This window comes from Lathamus discolor, chromosome 2, assembly GCF_037157495.1.
Source record: "Lathamus discolor isolate bLatDis1 chromosome 2, bLatDis1.hap1, whole genome shotgun sequence".
Classification (NCBI taxonomy): domain Eukaryota; kingdom Metazoa; phylum Chordata; class Aves; order Psittaciformes; family Psittacidae; genus Lathamus; species Lathamus discolor.
In genome coordinates this window covers 84,568,412-84,581,665 of record NC_088885.1, presented here as the reverse complement: position 1 = coordinate 84,581,665, position 13,254 = coordinate 84,568,412, and positions in this window count along the sequence as shown.

Below are 13,254 nucleotides of genomic sequence, written 5' to 3'. Positions count from 1 at the left end.
AAAAAGTGCATTTTAAGTGGGAAAATGTAAATCTAAAGAACTACTGGAAAAATTTATATAGATATTTTATGTCTTAACACCATACCCTACAATGACTACAAAATATTCTTTTTCATCTTCATCTCATTTAGGCTGTTGAAACACCTGTTGCTTAAACCAACGTAAAAACTCTTTGCCCTTGGAGATGCATATTGATGAATATAATAGCTCTATTTCTTCAAAAGATAAGAAATGTGCTGTTGTGCTGCATTTTAATGGTGTGAAATATGAGGTGTTCACCCTGGAATTGATTATTGTGGATTGGATTTAGATATCCTGCAGAGAAGGTGATTTGAAAGTTAGATTAATTAAATAGACCTATGGTTGTCACTGAAGTTTGATTTTTATATTAAATTGGTTTTCTCCTGCCTTCTTTAGAATTTTATTTTAGCACTGTTTTCACACACTGAAAAATTATGATATAAAAAAGAAAGCCGTGTATTATTCCTTTGTCTAACATTTATTCTTTTACCAAAAACTCTTACAGTAAATGTAAAGATGTCTAATAACTGGAATACTTGGTAAATTTATAGTATTTCCCAATCAGTAGAGCACTGGTTGTGGAATACTGATACTTTTGTTAGATTTCCAGATTTACAACTGGCCTGTCACTTGATCTTAACCACAGTCTTCCACTTGTCTGTTCTTCTGCCTTTGAAGTTGAAATAATGACACTAAGAATTTTTATAAAATTTGGTGGCATATACTTATAAGAAGAAATACATCAGAATTAGGCTGTATTTTTAAATATAATGCCATCAGGACCTAGCCTGCACAGCTAAAACCTTTCTGTTCCATCTCTGCTGATGCAAGCTTAACAAAGTAGTTGTCAGCACCACAGGATCCTGACTCTTGGTTGTCCTGCCCTCATGCAGAGAGTTGTTAACAATCAGAGAATCAGGAAATAAGTTTTCAAATTTTCTTCGTATTTTTATGTTTCATTTTATACTGTCCCCAGAGATATAAAGAAAGCATTGTAAAACACTTTGAAAGCTACATTTTTCCATCTATTCTCCCTAATGAACCAAACAATAGTATTTTATATAGAAGTTTTGACCCTAAAAAAAAATCAGTGCTTATCACAGAACCAACAAGCTACATTTGGAATATTTTTTTGAATTTTTTATTTAAGCCCTAGGGAGTTCTGTATAACACGGACCTACATGAGTTCCAATTTGAACTCTTTCAGTCAAATTAACTAACACATTTATTACAGGCATCATTCTCTAACAATTTAAGCAAAGAACACCTTGGTTTAGACCATACCAGGAGGATGATAGTGACTTTTAAGATTTATAGCTATTTCCAGTACAAAAATTCTTTGTAAAATGTTCATGTCACCATTCCTTTTAACGGAGTATTGGTACTGAGATTGAGATAATCTCCAAGAAACATGACCTTCCCTTGTTTTGCTTGGTTAAACTTCCAAATGCTGAACAAAAATACCATGCCTTTCATGGTGGCCACCTTTTAAAAGTAACAGAGCAAGAAATGTGCTCAGAATCTGGCTCATTCTTTGATTCATTGCCTACAACTTCTGGCTTGTCTCCCTCCCTCTGTTCTGAAAAGGAAACAGTAGACTGAAGAGACTTAAAGAATAAGTATAACTCAGCCACCTCATCCATCCTCTTTCTCAGTCAGAGTAGTCCAATGAACTCAGTTTCCAGCAGCAGAGTAAAAACAGGACGACACGTTTCCAATATGGAGCAGGTAGTCTTGTGTTACTGGCCAAAAAGTGACCTCACCTATAACTAGTTAATTCACATGCTGCAGCTGTGAAGGTTTAATATGAGTCTGTACCAAAAAAAAAAAACCAACACCCCCCCCGCCCCCCCCACAGTAACTTAATATAAGTAATCTGAGCTCAGAAAATTAAAGTGTTCTTGAAAACTCTGCTGGAACTTGACCTGTGTAATTTTAACTCAGTCACTTTGATTCTTAAAGTCATAAAATAATTTAGGGTTGGAGGTATCTCTGAGTGAAAATCTAGAACAACCTTCTGCTCAAAGCAGGTCCAACTGTGAAGTTAGATCAGGTTGCTTAGGGCTTTGTTCAGTCAAGTTGAACATCTCCAAGGTGGAGGGTCCACACCCTACTTGAGCAAGCTTTTTCGGAGTTTTACCATCCTTTGATTATTTTTTTTCAACTTTTATATCTATACTGAGGCTATATAATGCTCATAACTCCAAATAATTTAGATTTCTCTTTCTGCTTGTATATGTTTCATCATTGTGCACCTCAATAAAATCTGGCTGCTCCTTCTTTTTAGCTATCTTTTTCCTGAAGTGGGAGTTAGAATAGTCCTTGGATCAATTAGAGAAAGTAAGATGCTAAAAAGCCATTAGCCCTTCTTCTGGCTGAACAAAACCAGTTTGTTCAGTCTTTCTCATATATCCAGTGCTCTCATACTATAATCCTTTTGGTGACCCTCCACTGAACTTACTCCAGTGTATCACTACCCGGTTTTATACTGGGGAGGTAAAAATGGGATATGATACATCAGACTTACGTCTTCAGTAATTTAAGACCTTGAAATAAGTGCAAGAGCATAAAAACATCTTAAACTCATACCTGTCAACTTAGGCTGCTGCTTTGAAAAGGAGGACCTAAAATATAAAAATATGCATAATGATATGCATAATATTCATATGTATTAATAATAATATGCAAACATAAATGAAAATATTCATGAAGCCTCTTCTTTAATGCCTCCCAGAAATTTTTATGGAATAAAGGCAAATAAAAACAGATGCTTGCTAGTAGTCATTATCAGACTTGACATTAGATGTACACAAGCCAAATTGCATGAGGCTATTTTTGTGTTTTCTGTTCTGAGTTTTAACTTAACCATAATGTTCCATATTTTGCCTGGCTACAATACCGGAACAAAGCTACATTACAGAATAAGTAATGCTGAGGAAATTTGTTTGTTAAGATAAATACAATTTAATACAAGAAAAACAAAAAGATATAGGGGGACAGGAACAAACAAAGGAAAAAAAAATCCAAACCGACAACAAGAAAAGCAAGCAATGTAAAAAACCCTGGCTACTCAGCATCATCTGACTGAGACCCAGCCAGTCCTCAAGCAATGTCAGACCCAACAAATTTTCCCCATAATAGCTTTTATTACTAAACACAACACTGTGTGGAATGGAATGTAGTTAGTTGGGGTCAGCTGTCCCAGCTGTGTCCCCTCCCAACTTCTTTCAGTCTATTCTCCGGTGGGGCAGTTTGAGCAGAAAGGCCTTAAATTTGTATAAGCACTGCTCAGAAATAACTAAAATATTAGTGTGTTATCAACAATGTTTTCATCACAAATCCAAAACATGTCATCATAGGATCATAGAAATGTTTGTGTTGGAAGGGACCTTAAAGACAGATAAACCCCCTTGCCATGGGCAGGGAAAGCTTCCACTAGACAATGTTGCTCAAACTCCTGTACAGCCTAGCCTTGAACACCTCCAAGGGCATTGCTTCCACAGCTTCTCTGGGCATCCTGTTCCAGTGTCTCACCATCCTCATAATGAAATTTTTCCTGATACCTATTCAAAATCTACCTTCTTGTCAACTTAAAGTTATTCCCCTGTCACTACATCTTAAAGTTATAAGTTACAACTATATTAGCTACATCTTAAAGTTAAGTTACAACTTAAAGTTATCCCCCTGTCACTATGTCCTGCCACTACATGCAACTGTAAACAGCCCCTCTCCAGATTTCTTGTTTGCCCCCTTTAGGTATTAGAAGGCTGTAAAGTATACCTGGAGCCTTCTCCAGGCTTAACAAGCCCAGCTCTCTTAGAGCTGTCTTTGTAGGAGAGCTGCTTCAGCCTTCAGAGCATCCTTGTAGCCCTCCTCTGGACTCTCAAGAAGAGCTGTGTCCCTGTTGTGTTGGGGATTACAGAGCTGAATGCAGTACTGCAGGTGAGGTCTCATGGGAGAAGAGGAGCAGAATCTCCTCCTTTGACTTGCTGGTCATGCTCCTTTTGATGGAGCCCAGCACATGGCTGGCTTTCTGGGCTGCTAGAGCACACTGCCAGCTCGTGTTGAGCTGCTCATCAAACAGCACCCCTAAGTCCCTTTTCTCAGGGCTGTTCTCAATCCAGTCTCTGCCCAGTCTGTAATTCTGCCTGTGATTGCCCCACCCCAGGTACAGGACCTTGCATTTGGAATCGTTGAACTTCATGAGGTCTGCACAGGCCCACCTCTCAAGCTTGTCAAGGTCCCATACACATTACCATGAAGAAAATAAGCTCTGTCCCAGTCAAAACCTGCACAAAGTGCCATATTTTCTGGGAGTTTGCCATAGAGGAAAGAAATAGCTTCAACAGTTGTCTGTTAAAGACAGTACAAAAGACAAGAGAGCCAAATATAAAATATAAATGCAAGGATTTTATATTCTTATATTGTCCTTTACTTATTGCTATCATATTCCTTTGGACACACAGTCAAGCCTTGTTTCCTCTCTTCTGCTGATAATATACCCTATAGAAATATTGTCTTTATATCTCTCCAAGTGAATTTACAACGTGAGAATTTAAGGACATAGCAATAACTGAGAGCAAAGTAGTTGATATGGCAACAGCAAATAGTCAGAAGAATCTTGTGCCGCCTCTCAAGATATAAAAGGTTGATTTTCTCCAGTGAGAGTGGGAAAAAAAAAAGGGAAAAACATCTCAAACTTTAGACACAATTGCATTCTAATAGTGTAATAATTTAATTGCCTCATGGCCTGTTTTAGAACTGGCAGTGAAATTATAATGAAGACTAGTGTTAGCATTGTAAATGAGAAATTATTTACTTAGAGGGCTATGTTCATTATTAGTGTTTGCTGCTGACCTTGGTATGTGAGAAATTAGATGTTCCTTAACCTCTAAGGATATATTAGAAGGGCATGACAGATGGTGTTAGTTTTCTGTGCAGCCTCAGAACACCACTTATTGGACCATTCTGTATTGGGCACTTTCAGTAAAACATAAAGGATTGAACAGGTATCTTCCAAATATGAAAAAATGCTTTTTAATTCCTTTCCTGTCCGAATGTAAAATTTGGAAGTCTATTGATAATATATATACCAATTTACTGTATTAAAACAAACTTCTTTTTTTTTTTTTTTTGTCACAAGTTTTGTAGCAATCTAAACACACTTAGAATGCACTAAATTTTTATTTATCAGATGTTCAGTATAGGGCCCATGTACATGGATTCTAGTGGAACCAAAATTGAAAATTAGTTTTAACACCATACAATGACTCCCTTTGTATTTAATACATCTACAAATTAAAACAAAACAGAGATAATGCTCACACTGTGTAATACCTGCTTTTAGCTCAATCCAAAATCCACTGAAAGCAGTGGGATATGGTGGAGCTAGTCATTAATAAATAGTTTTATAAATTCTTGAAATGTCAAAGATCATATTTGTGAAAATAATATATTAGACAGAATTCTGAGATTTAAATAGCATTATGCTGTGTAACAAACCTGCAAGTGACATACAAATCTGTTTCTCTTTCTGTCCTTGCATTACTAGCATATTTTAGTTATAGTTGACAGTACTTGTCTGTTGTTGTTCTATTTTTTTCTTAAAGGAATTATTTTTAATTGTTGCTAGTCCTAAATTTGTTTTTGGTGTAGCCTGGCACTGTTGGAGTTTACACCCCATTCTTTATGAAGTTTGCTATTATGACTAATTGCATTACAAAATTGGCACTGACCAGACAGATGGTGGGACTTAAAACCTCAACAGGTCCACGTTCCCTACTTGGCTCACTGACCAGCTGTGTCAGGAAGTTATCTTCCAAATATTTTAGGTACCTCCTAGACTGTGTTTCCAGCAGAGAGCTGATAAATTGAAGTTACCCATGAGAACAAGGCCTAGTGATTGTGAGATTTCTCCTAGCTGCTTATAGGATATTTTGTCTGCGTCTTCATCCTGGTTGGGTGGTCTGTAACAGCCTCCCACCACATCGCCTTTCTGGCCTTCCCCCGGGTTCTTACCCATAATATTCTTACTCAATCCTATTGACACCATCATTAAGTTCTAGACAAAACACTCCCTAACATACAGGGCTACCCCATCACCTCTCCTTTCTTGGCATGATCCATGGGGAAAGGAAAAAGGTTGTATATAAATTTCTCTGTGCTCCACTTGTTTTTGAATAAGACAAACATGCCGTTGACTTTCACCTCTAACACAGATTTGCGTTTTATGGAAGTAAGCTCCTATGAACACCATAACTGAATCCCTCTTGTGTTTTTTTGTATGTGTGTATGCAGAAGCCTTTGGCAGAATACAAAGTTTTAGCTCAGCAGTTTTCCTGCTGGGTTGTATGGCATGTTTCCAGATGATTTAACACACAGCTTCCTGTAATGTTATGAGGCATCATCTGTTAGTCTTCAAGCAATTGTACTTCCTGCTGGTTGTAACTTCCTGCTGGTTTTTTTGACCAACAAAATTGTGAAGACTCTGAAAATCCCCACATGCGTTGTCTGACTGTTATTGCTTTATATCAGATTAAGTTTTCTATAATTTATGAGTTTTCTAGCTAGACTTCAAAGCGGTAGACAAGTTATCAGAGGAGTGAACAGCACATATGTACAAAATAATTTGGATGTATTAGAACAGAGAGGAAGTAGACCAAGAACAGTCATTTGATCATAATAAATACAGAGCTATTCATAGGGGCAGAATACATAAGAAACACGATTTGAAATCTACAATTCAGAATGAGTTAATGCCTCCAAGGAGCAAACGCAAATACAGCATTGAAGTGCTTCTTTGACTCCTGTGTATTGACCTAATATTGACTTTACTAAAGATTAAGCTTCCACAAATTGGCTGGGGAAAGAAATTAAAGCATAAAGTTTTCTGACTGGAGTATTCCTGTGTATGAACCAACTCAGCAAAACGCTGAATGTTGTTTACCTTTATGCATAGTTTCTCTGAATCAATATCTCAGCCCCTGATGAACTAGAAGTGATTGTTTCTGAGCAGATGAGTTCAATTTGGTTTGTTGGTGTATATACTCAGGAGGCAAATAAAGTGAAATAGAAACAATCCTGATTTGAATGATTATCTACATCAAAATCTTAATTCAAATGACATACTAGGGAATTTCAACAGTTCCTTAAATTATTTGAATGAGTAACATAGGACAGAGGAGAAGCCTTAAATAGTATACATGATCACAGAATAACAGAACTGTTAGGGTTGGAAGGGACCTCTGGAGACCATGTAGTCCAACCACTCTGCCAAGGCAGGGCCATCTAGAGTAGGTTACACAGGAACATATCCAAGCGGGACTCTCATCTTTTATATCAAGGGCATCTCAAAGGTTTCAACCTTTAAATGCAACGTGAACTTCAGTATTAGCTTCACACACAGGTATATGAGAACTGTGATATAGAGCTGCAAAATTAATACTTCAATTGAATAAAAGAAAACAGTTGATTTTGTTTGATATTTTTTGTTTATTTGGGAAGGGGGAACATGAATCCTATTGTAGAGACATTTCATGAGGAGTTCGCACAAAGAGATTGAGAGTCATAACGATCTAGCTGAACAAAACAGTCTTTCAAATATATGTATTCAGAAAAACAAATTATTCTTTAAATAGTGTAGACAAATTATTAACTTGATTATTAGCTATAAAATTGATGGGGTTTTATGGGTTTGCCACTACTACAAGCTAGATACTAAAAATATGGCAACCTAGCTGTTACTTTGAGTCAATTTTACCATTCAATTTTATAACTTTTGTTTTATGTTTTCCACACTGTCGAAGACTTACTCTTTGCTTTTCTCAGGAGGGTATTTTTCACATTTTGAAAACCAAACACTGTAAGAAATACTGAATGGACTAAGAAACAGTGGACACTGCTTCAAAGTTGGAGAGAACTGGAATATCAGTGAGTCTGCACTCAATTCTATGTATTTTAGGTAGACATGGTTTATTAATGAGGAATTTGGATAAAGGGAATGGAGAAAAAGAATGCTTTATTCCAAAGGGCATAAAAAGCAACCCGAAAGCAGAAAAGTGTTTTAAAAAAGGAAAGAAAGAGGAAAGCTCAATCAGCAAATGGTATTTGAAATAGATCAGTGAAGGAAAAATAAAAGTGTTTGAATGGAAATTAGATTAATTCATTGCAGAGAAATCAGGTTTATTTTTACACAAGACATATTAGAAGGTAGCAGAAGAAAGTAATCTGAAAGTAATCTGTGCCTGTCAAGGTGCAATAAGGTGGCTACATCAGAGCTAGTATTTGCAATAGGAATGGATGGCAGTAGGCCATGAGCACATTAGCAAAGGAGTGCCAAAGGAAACAGTTAAAACTAAAGAGTGGGTTGCACATTTCTTTGATTATCTGCAGACTTTTTAACTTCATAAAGCTGTCGTTATAGCATACTATGTAATAATATCTCTACCATAAACTCTTTGACTGAGATTGCAGTACAAAGTTATTTCTCTTAAGCTGTGACATTCTGTGTTCACCTGTCTGTTTCACTACAATTTTATTGGTAATCTGTTGTACTTTCCACCAGTTTTTCACTCCTGTATATGATGAATGTTACCACAAATTACAGTGTCTGTTATTAGTTTTACCATGTTTTCTCTTCCCAATATATACTTTTTTCAAGACTAGTTAATAGCCATTTCTGATGACTTTTGGAAAAGCATTTGGCTATCAGAAGTTGCATATGAACACTGTTGTATAATCCAGTATCAGTTTAGTACCTTTTCTGGGATGTGCTCTGCAAAGATTTCCATCTTCATTTATGTCATGGTTTAAACCCAACCACAAACCTCGTTCACTCACTCCCCCCCTTCTTGCCCTCCCCCTGCTCCTGGAGGGACGGAGAGGAGAATCAAAAAGAATGCAACTCCCACGGGTTGAGATAAGAACAGTTCAGTAACTAAGGTATAACGGTATAACACAAATCACTACTGCTACCAGCAATAATAATAATGATAAAGGAAATAACAAGAGCAAAGAATACAACACCTCAATACCAGCCGACCAATAACTCGCCCCACTCCCCCCAGCAGAGCACTGACCGATACCTCGTCCAACCCTGCAGTCCCAACCCTTCTGGGTAACTCTCCGTTACATCCTTTGCATGACTTGCTGTGGTATGGAATACCTCTTTGGTCAGTTTGGGTCAGGTGTCCTGTCTCTGCTTCCTCCCAGCCTCCCCTCCTCCCTGGCAGAGCATGAGGCTCAGAAAGTCCTTGGCCAGACCAAACATTCGAGCAGCAACTGAAAACATTGGCTTTTTCAGCACTGTTCCCAGGCCGAAAGATCAAAACACAGCACTGTACTAGCTCCTAAGAAGGAGAAAAATGACTGCTGCTGCTGAACCCAGGACAATTTATAAGGTGACAAAAGGAAAGCTATTTATTAGGTTTCCTCTTGTTATTTTTTTAATGCTTAATTAATTCATGAAGTGATGATTTTGGCTTACAATAAGGGTAGCGTTAAATACTTGAAAATCTAGCAACTGTTTCTGCTAATTTACATTCCACTATTATCTGTCTAGAAAAATGTGCATTACTAACCTAACAGAGACAAAACAGATGCAATAGCATAATGAACCCCAGTTCAATGCAGTTTATGTCCAGCTTTTTTTGTTTCCTGACTTAGGATATGATACACAGGAATTATTGAACCGTATGCTGTCAGCAAATCTTAACAAGAACACGGTTACTTTATTATAGAGCCATAAAGCTAAGTTCATAGTAAAAATATTTAATCTATATTTCATCAATATCACAAGTAATCAAAACCTAATAATATCTAAGGGAACAGAATGTGGTTTTATTCAATGTCTACAGATTGCTAATTCACCCAATTTACAAAATCTTCAAATATTTTTTGAAGGTCTAATGTACTCAGCTACTTAGCAGTAAAGAAATAGGAAATAGGAAAAAAAATGAACATGTCAGTATGGCTGTGTCATTTAGTTTTAAGGGATTTTTAACAGTTTATGCTGATTTGGACTATTTTAAAGTTATTGGAATCAATCACGTGTTGTCCAGTAATTTTGAAATTTAGGGTATTTCCTAAGATTTCTTAAGTGCACAGGTTTCCTAGCCCTGTTATTTTTTAAATCAGAGTCTGTGATTTTGGGCGTTTGTTTTGATTTTTTTGGGGGGGGATGGGGTTTGTTTTCTTTTGAAGCAGCTAATACATAAAATGAGCTTCTGGATGGATGCACTGAAACAAAACACTACATTATAGTTTAAACATAGCTTATATCTGCCTGTAACTATGTAATAAAGGGAATCTAACAGCAGGGAGTAGCCAAAATGAGTTAGTTCTACCTATCTTGTACTTGTAACCAGCTTGACTTTGTAAAAGAATGTTGTATCCATTCATAATGGGAAAAAAAACCAACCCAACCCAAAAAAAAAAGAAAAACCAAAATCAAATAACTGAAAAAACAAAACAAACCAACCAAAACAAAACCCAAAACCAAAGCACACAACTGATGAAATAGTAAGCTCTATTTGGAAAAAAATGAGCTCACAGTTTAACTGTTAGCTCATGTCAATTGGTAACAAGAGGAGGAGTTGTATTAAGGAGTTATGAAAAGCCTGATACTCAGAAATTTCAGAAATTAACGTGTTTGATCTCCAGATGTGTACACACAGAGGTACTGAAATATAAAAAGGTATTCCTTCAAGAAGACTTTTGAAATACCTTTAGGCTAACATAATTAAATGGATTTGCTGACTTTTGAACTTTTGCTTTCAGTTATTATAGCTATTCATTTATGTAATATATATTATAGTTATTTAACTTGAGAAACAAAGTCATACGGGTGATGGGACATTGTTTAACAGAGTAAATATATCTGATACCTCTGCAAACATTCTTTATTGATTCCAAAACACTGCTTTGATTCTTAATTGACCTTTCTACAGGTATTGTGTCTGTATTATTGTGAATTTTGTGTAGCTTTACTGTACCAATATGCAGTGTTTGATTAGGATGTCAACTTGTTCATTTCTCTCCTATTCTGATGCATTTCAAACAGCTGTTTCATTGTGAAACACTCCACCAATATCCTAGAGATTCTTTTAAGGCAGCAAGTAACCATATTTATTGTGTAAACAGTGACATTCTCATTATAACCATGACCATAAATATAAAAGGGCCTTGCTTTCCAATTTTTTTTTCTTTACAACATACATACCACCTTTGGGGCTAGAATGAAGCAAGTTGTAAATGATGTATGAAATAGAACACGGAATTCTGGTAGAAAATGAGTTTTGGAAAAAAAAACCTGAACTGATTACTAGCATCCTTTAAAAAGGGAAAAAAAAAAAAAAAAAAGAAAAAGAGAAAGAAAAAGGAAAAACAGAAACATATTTCTAAGATTTATAATGTGAATAAAATGATGGTATTGGGGAATACAAATGAGAATCGAATAAATAAATGACAAAGAGACTTAAAGCATCTACTAATGAAAAACATTGGAATAGATTACTTATTTTAATATTATTTTAATTAATTAATATTAATAATTTAATTATTTTAATAGAAGCATCTATAATAGATATTTGTCGTGCTGAAACCAGGACAGTATCAAAATATATTGCTAAGCAATATCATTCTTTATTATTTAGGTTACATTCTAGAAATAATCCTATGTGATGTAGATATTATTAAAAAATATACCTTCTATTGCTATTCAACAGAAATATTGCTTTCCACATTCTAGCAATGCCTTTGATATGCTGCTTTCAAAGGAATTTTAAAATTACAAAAAATTATTCTCAAATTATAATAATTATTTTAAGTTATTAATTTATAGTGTAAAGATTAATATTTCTATACTAGTTAAAATAGTTACAATTATTAGAAAATTCAAATCATTTCCATGCTTAGAAAAATACAGCACTATAAGACAGACATAGATATCCTTTAGGGCTATCCAGTATACCTTGACATCTACTGTTACAACATGGGCTACAGATGAGAGCAAATCTGAAAACATGTAAGTATAATACGTAGGCAACACCCAATGTTTTTGATGGTACAGACTTACAGTCACCAAGGTTGTTTAAATGGCTTTAAAGAGGAATATACTGGTAGCTGCTCACTGATGGTTTTGCTGGAGAACAAGTTAAATCTAGAAAGTAAATTTTTTGCGTGTTCAAAATTCAGCTATTTTAAAGTATAAATATTGACCTAACTGTTTTGGCCTTGCCATGTTAGAGTTGTGACCTTTACCTTTTTGTCCTTAGTTGCTGTCTGTAAAATAAGAATAATAATGATAACCATACTGCTTAAACATGTGTTGAATGTGTATGTTAAACTTACAGCTCACTGTTTTGGCAGGAATAAGGGGAGTTCAGATTCCTTCTCATTAAAACAGACACACAGACTGTCATGCAAGTTCTTTTTTTCTCCTTTAAAGTGCCTCATTCCCATTTTTTAAATATATGGTTTTGCTCATGTAGCATACTATACTTGACACTTTTTCTATTAATTTAAACATCACATTTACAAACTTAAAAGCTAGTGACAAGTTGCATTAACTCCTCTTTACAAGTATCTCACAACTTGTGTTAACATATCCCAATCTCAAAAACATCTTAAAAAGGCAGTTAAATCAGTTTCATTACCTCCTCTGTGCATATTAATTGAACAAATTAACATTGTAAGATTTATTTCCTAATTATACCATTCACTGAAAACTTGTTCAAGTAGTATTTTTAATTCCATTCCTGAAACAAAGCATTTCATTATCTAAGCTTCTCAATATTCTCATAACTTTCTGTATGTGTAATTAAAATAGTAATTTAGGCAGGCAACAGCATGATAAGATATTACTTGGAATATAATATACATACAATATCTTACAGTTATTCTTGGAGTGCACAATGTCCATGTGTGTCATACTATATAATCTACCCTCCCAGCATTTAAAAAATACAATAGATGTTCTAACTTTAATTCAAGTGTTGGTGGGATAACTTGTTGTTTGCTATCATTTGGAATACCACAAAGCATCTGAAGCAATTCACCATGTCTGCTTACAGATTTCTTGACTTAATTAACATCTGGCAAGTTAGCATATTTCAATTTAATGTCATTTTGGCACATGATGCTGAGTCATGGTTAAACAAAGGGGCTTGAAACGTGTATATGAAGATTTATTAACAGCAAAGTTGTGTTTGAGGACAATTGGAAACAAGAAGTAGG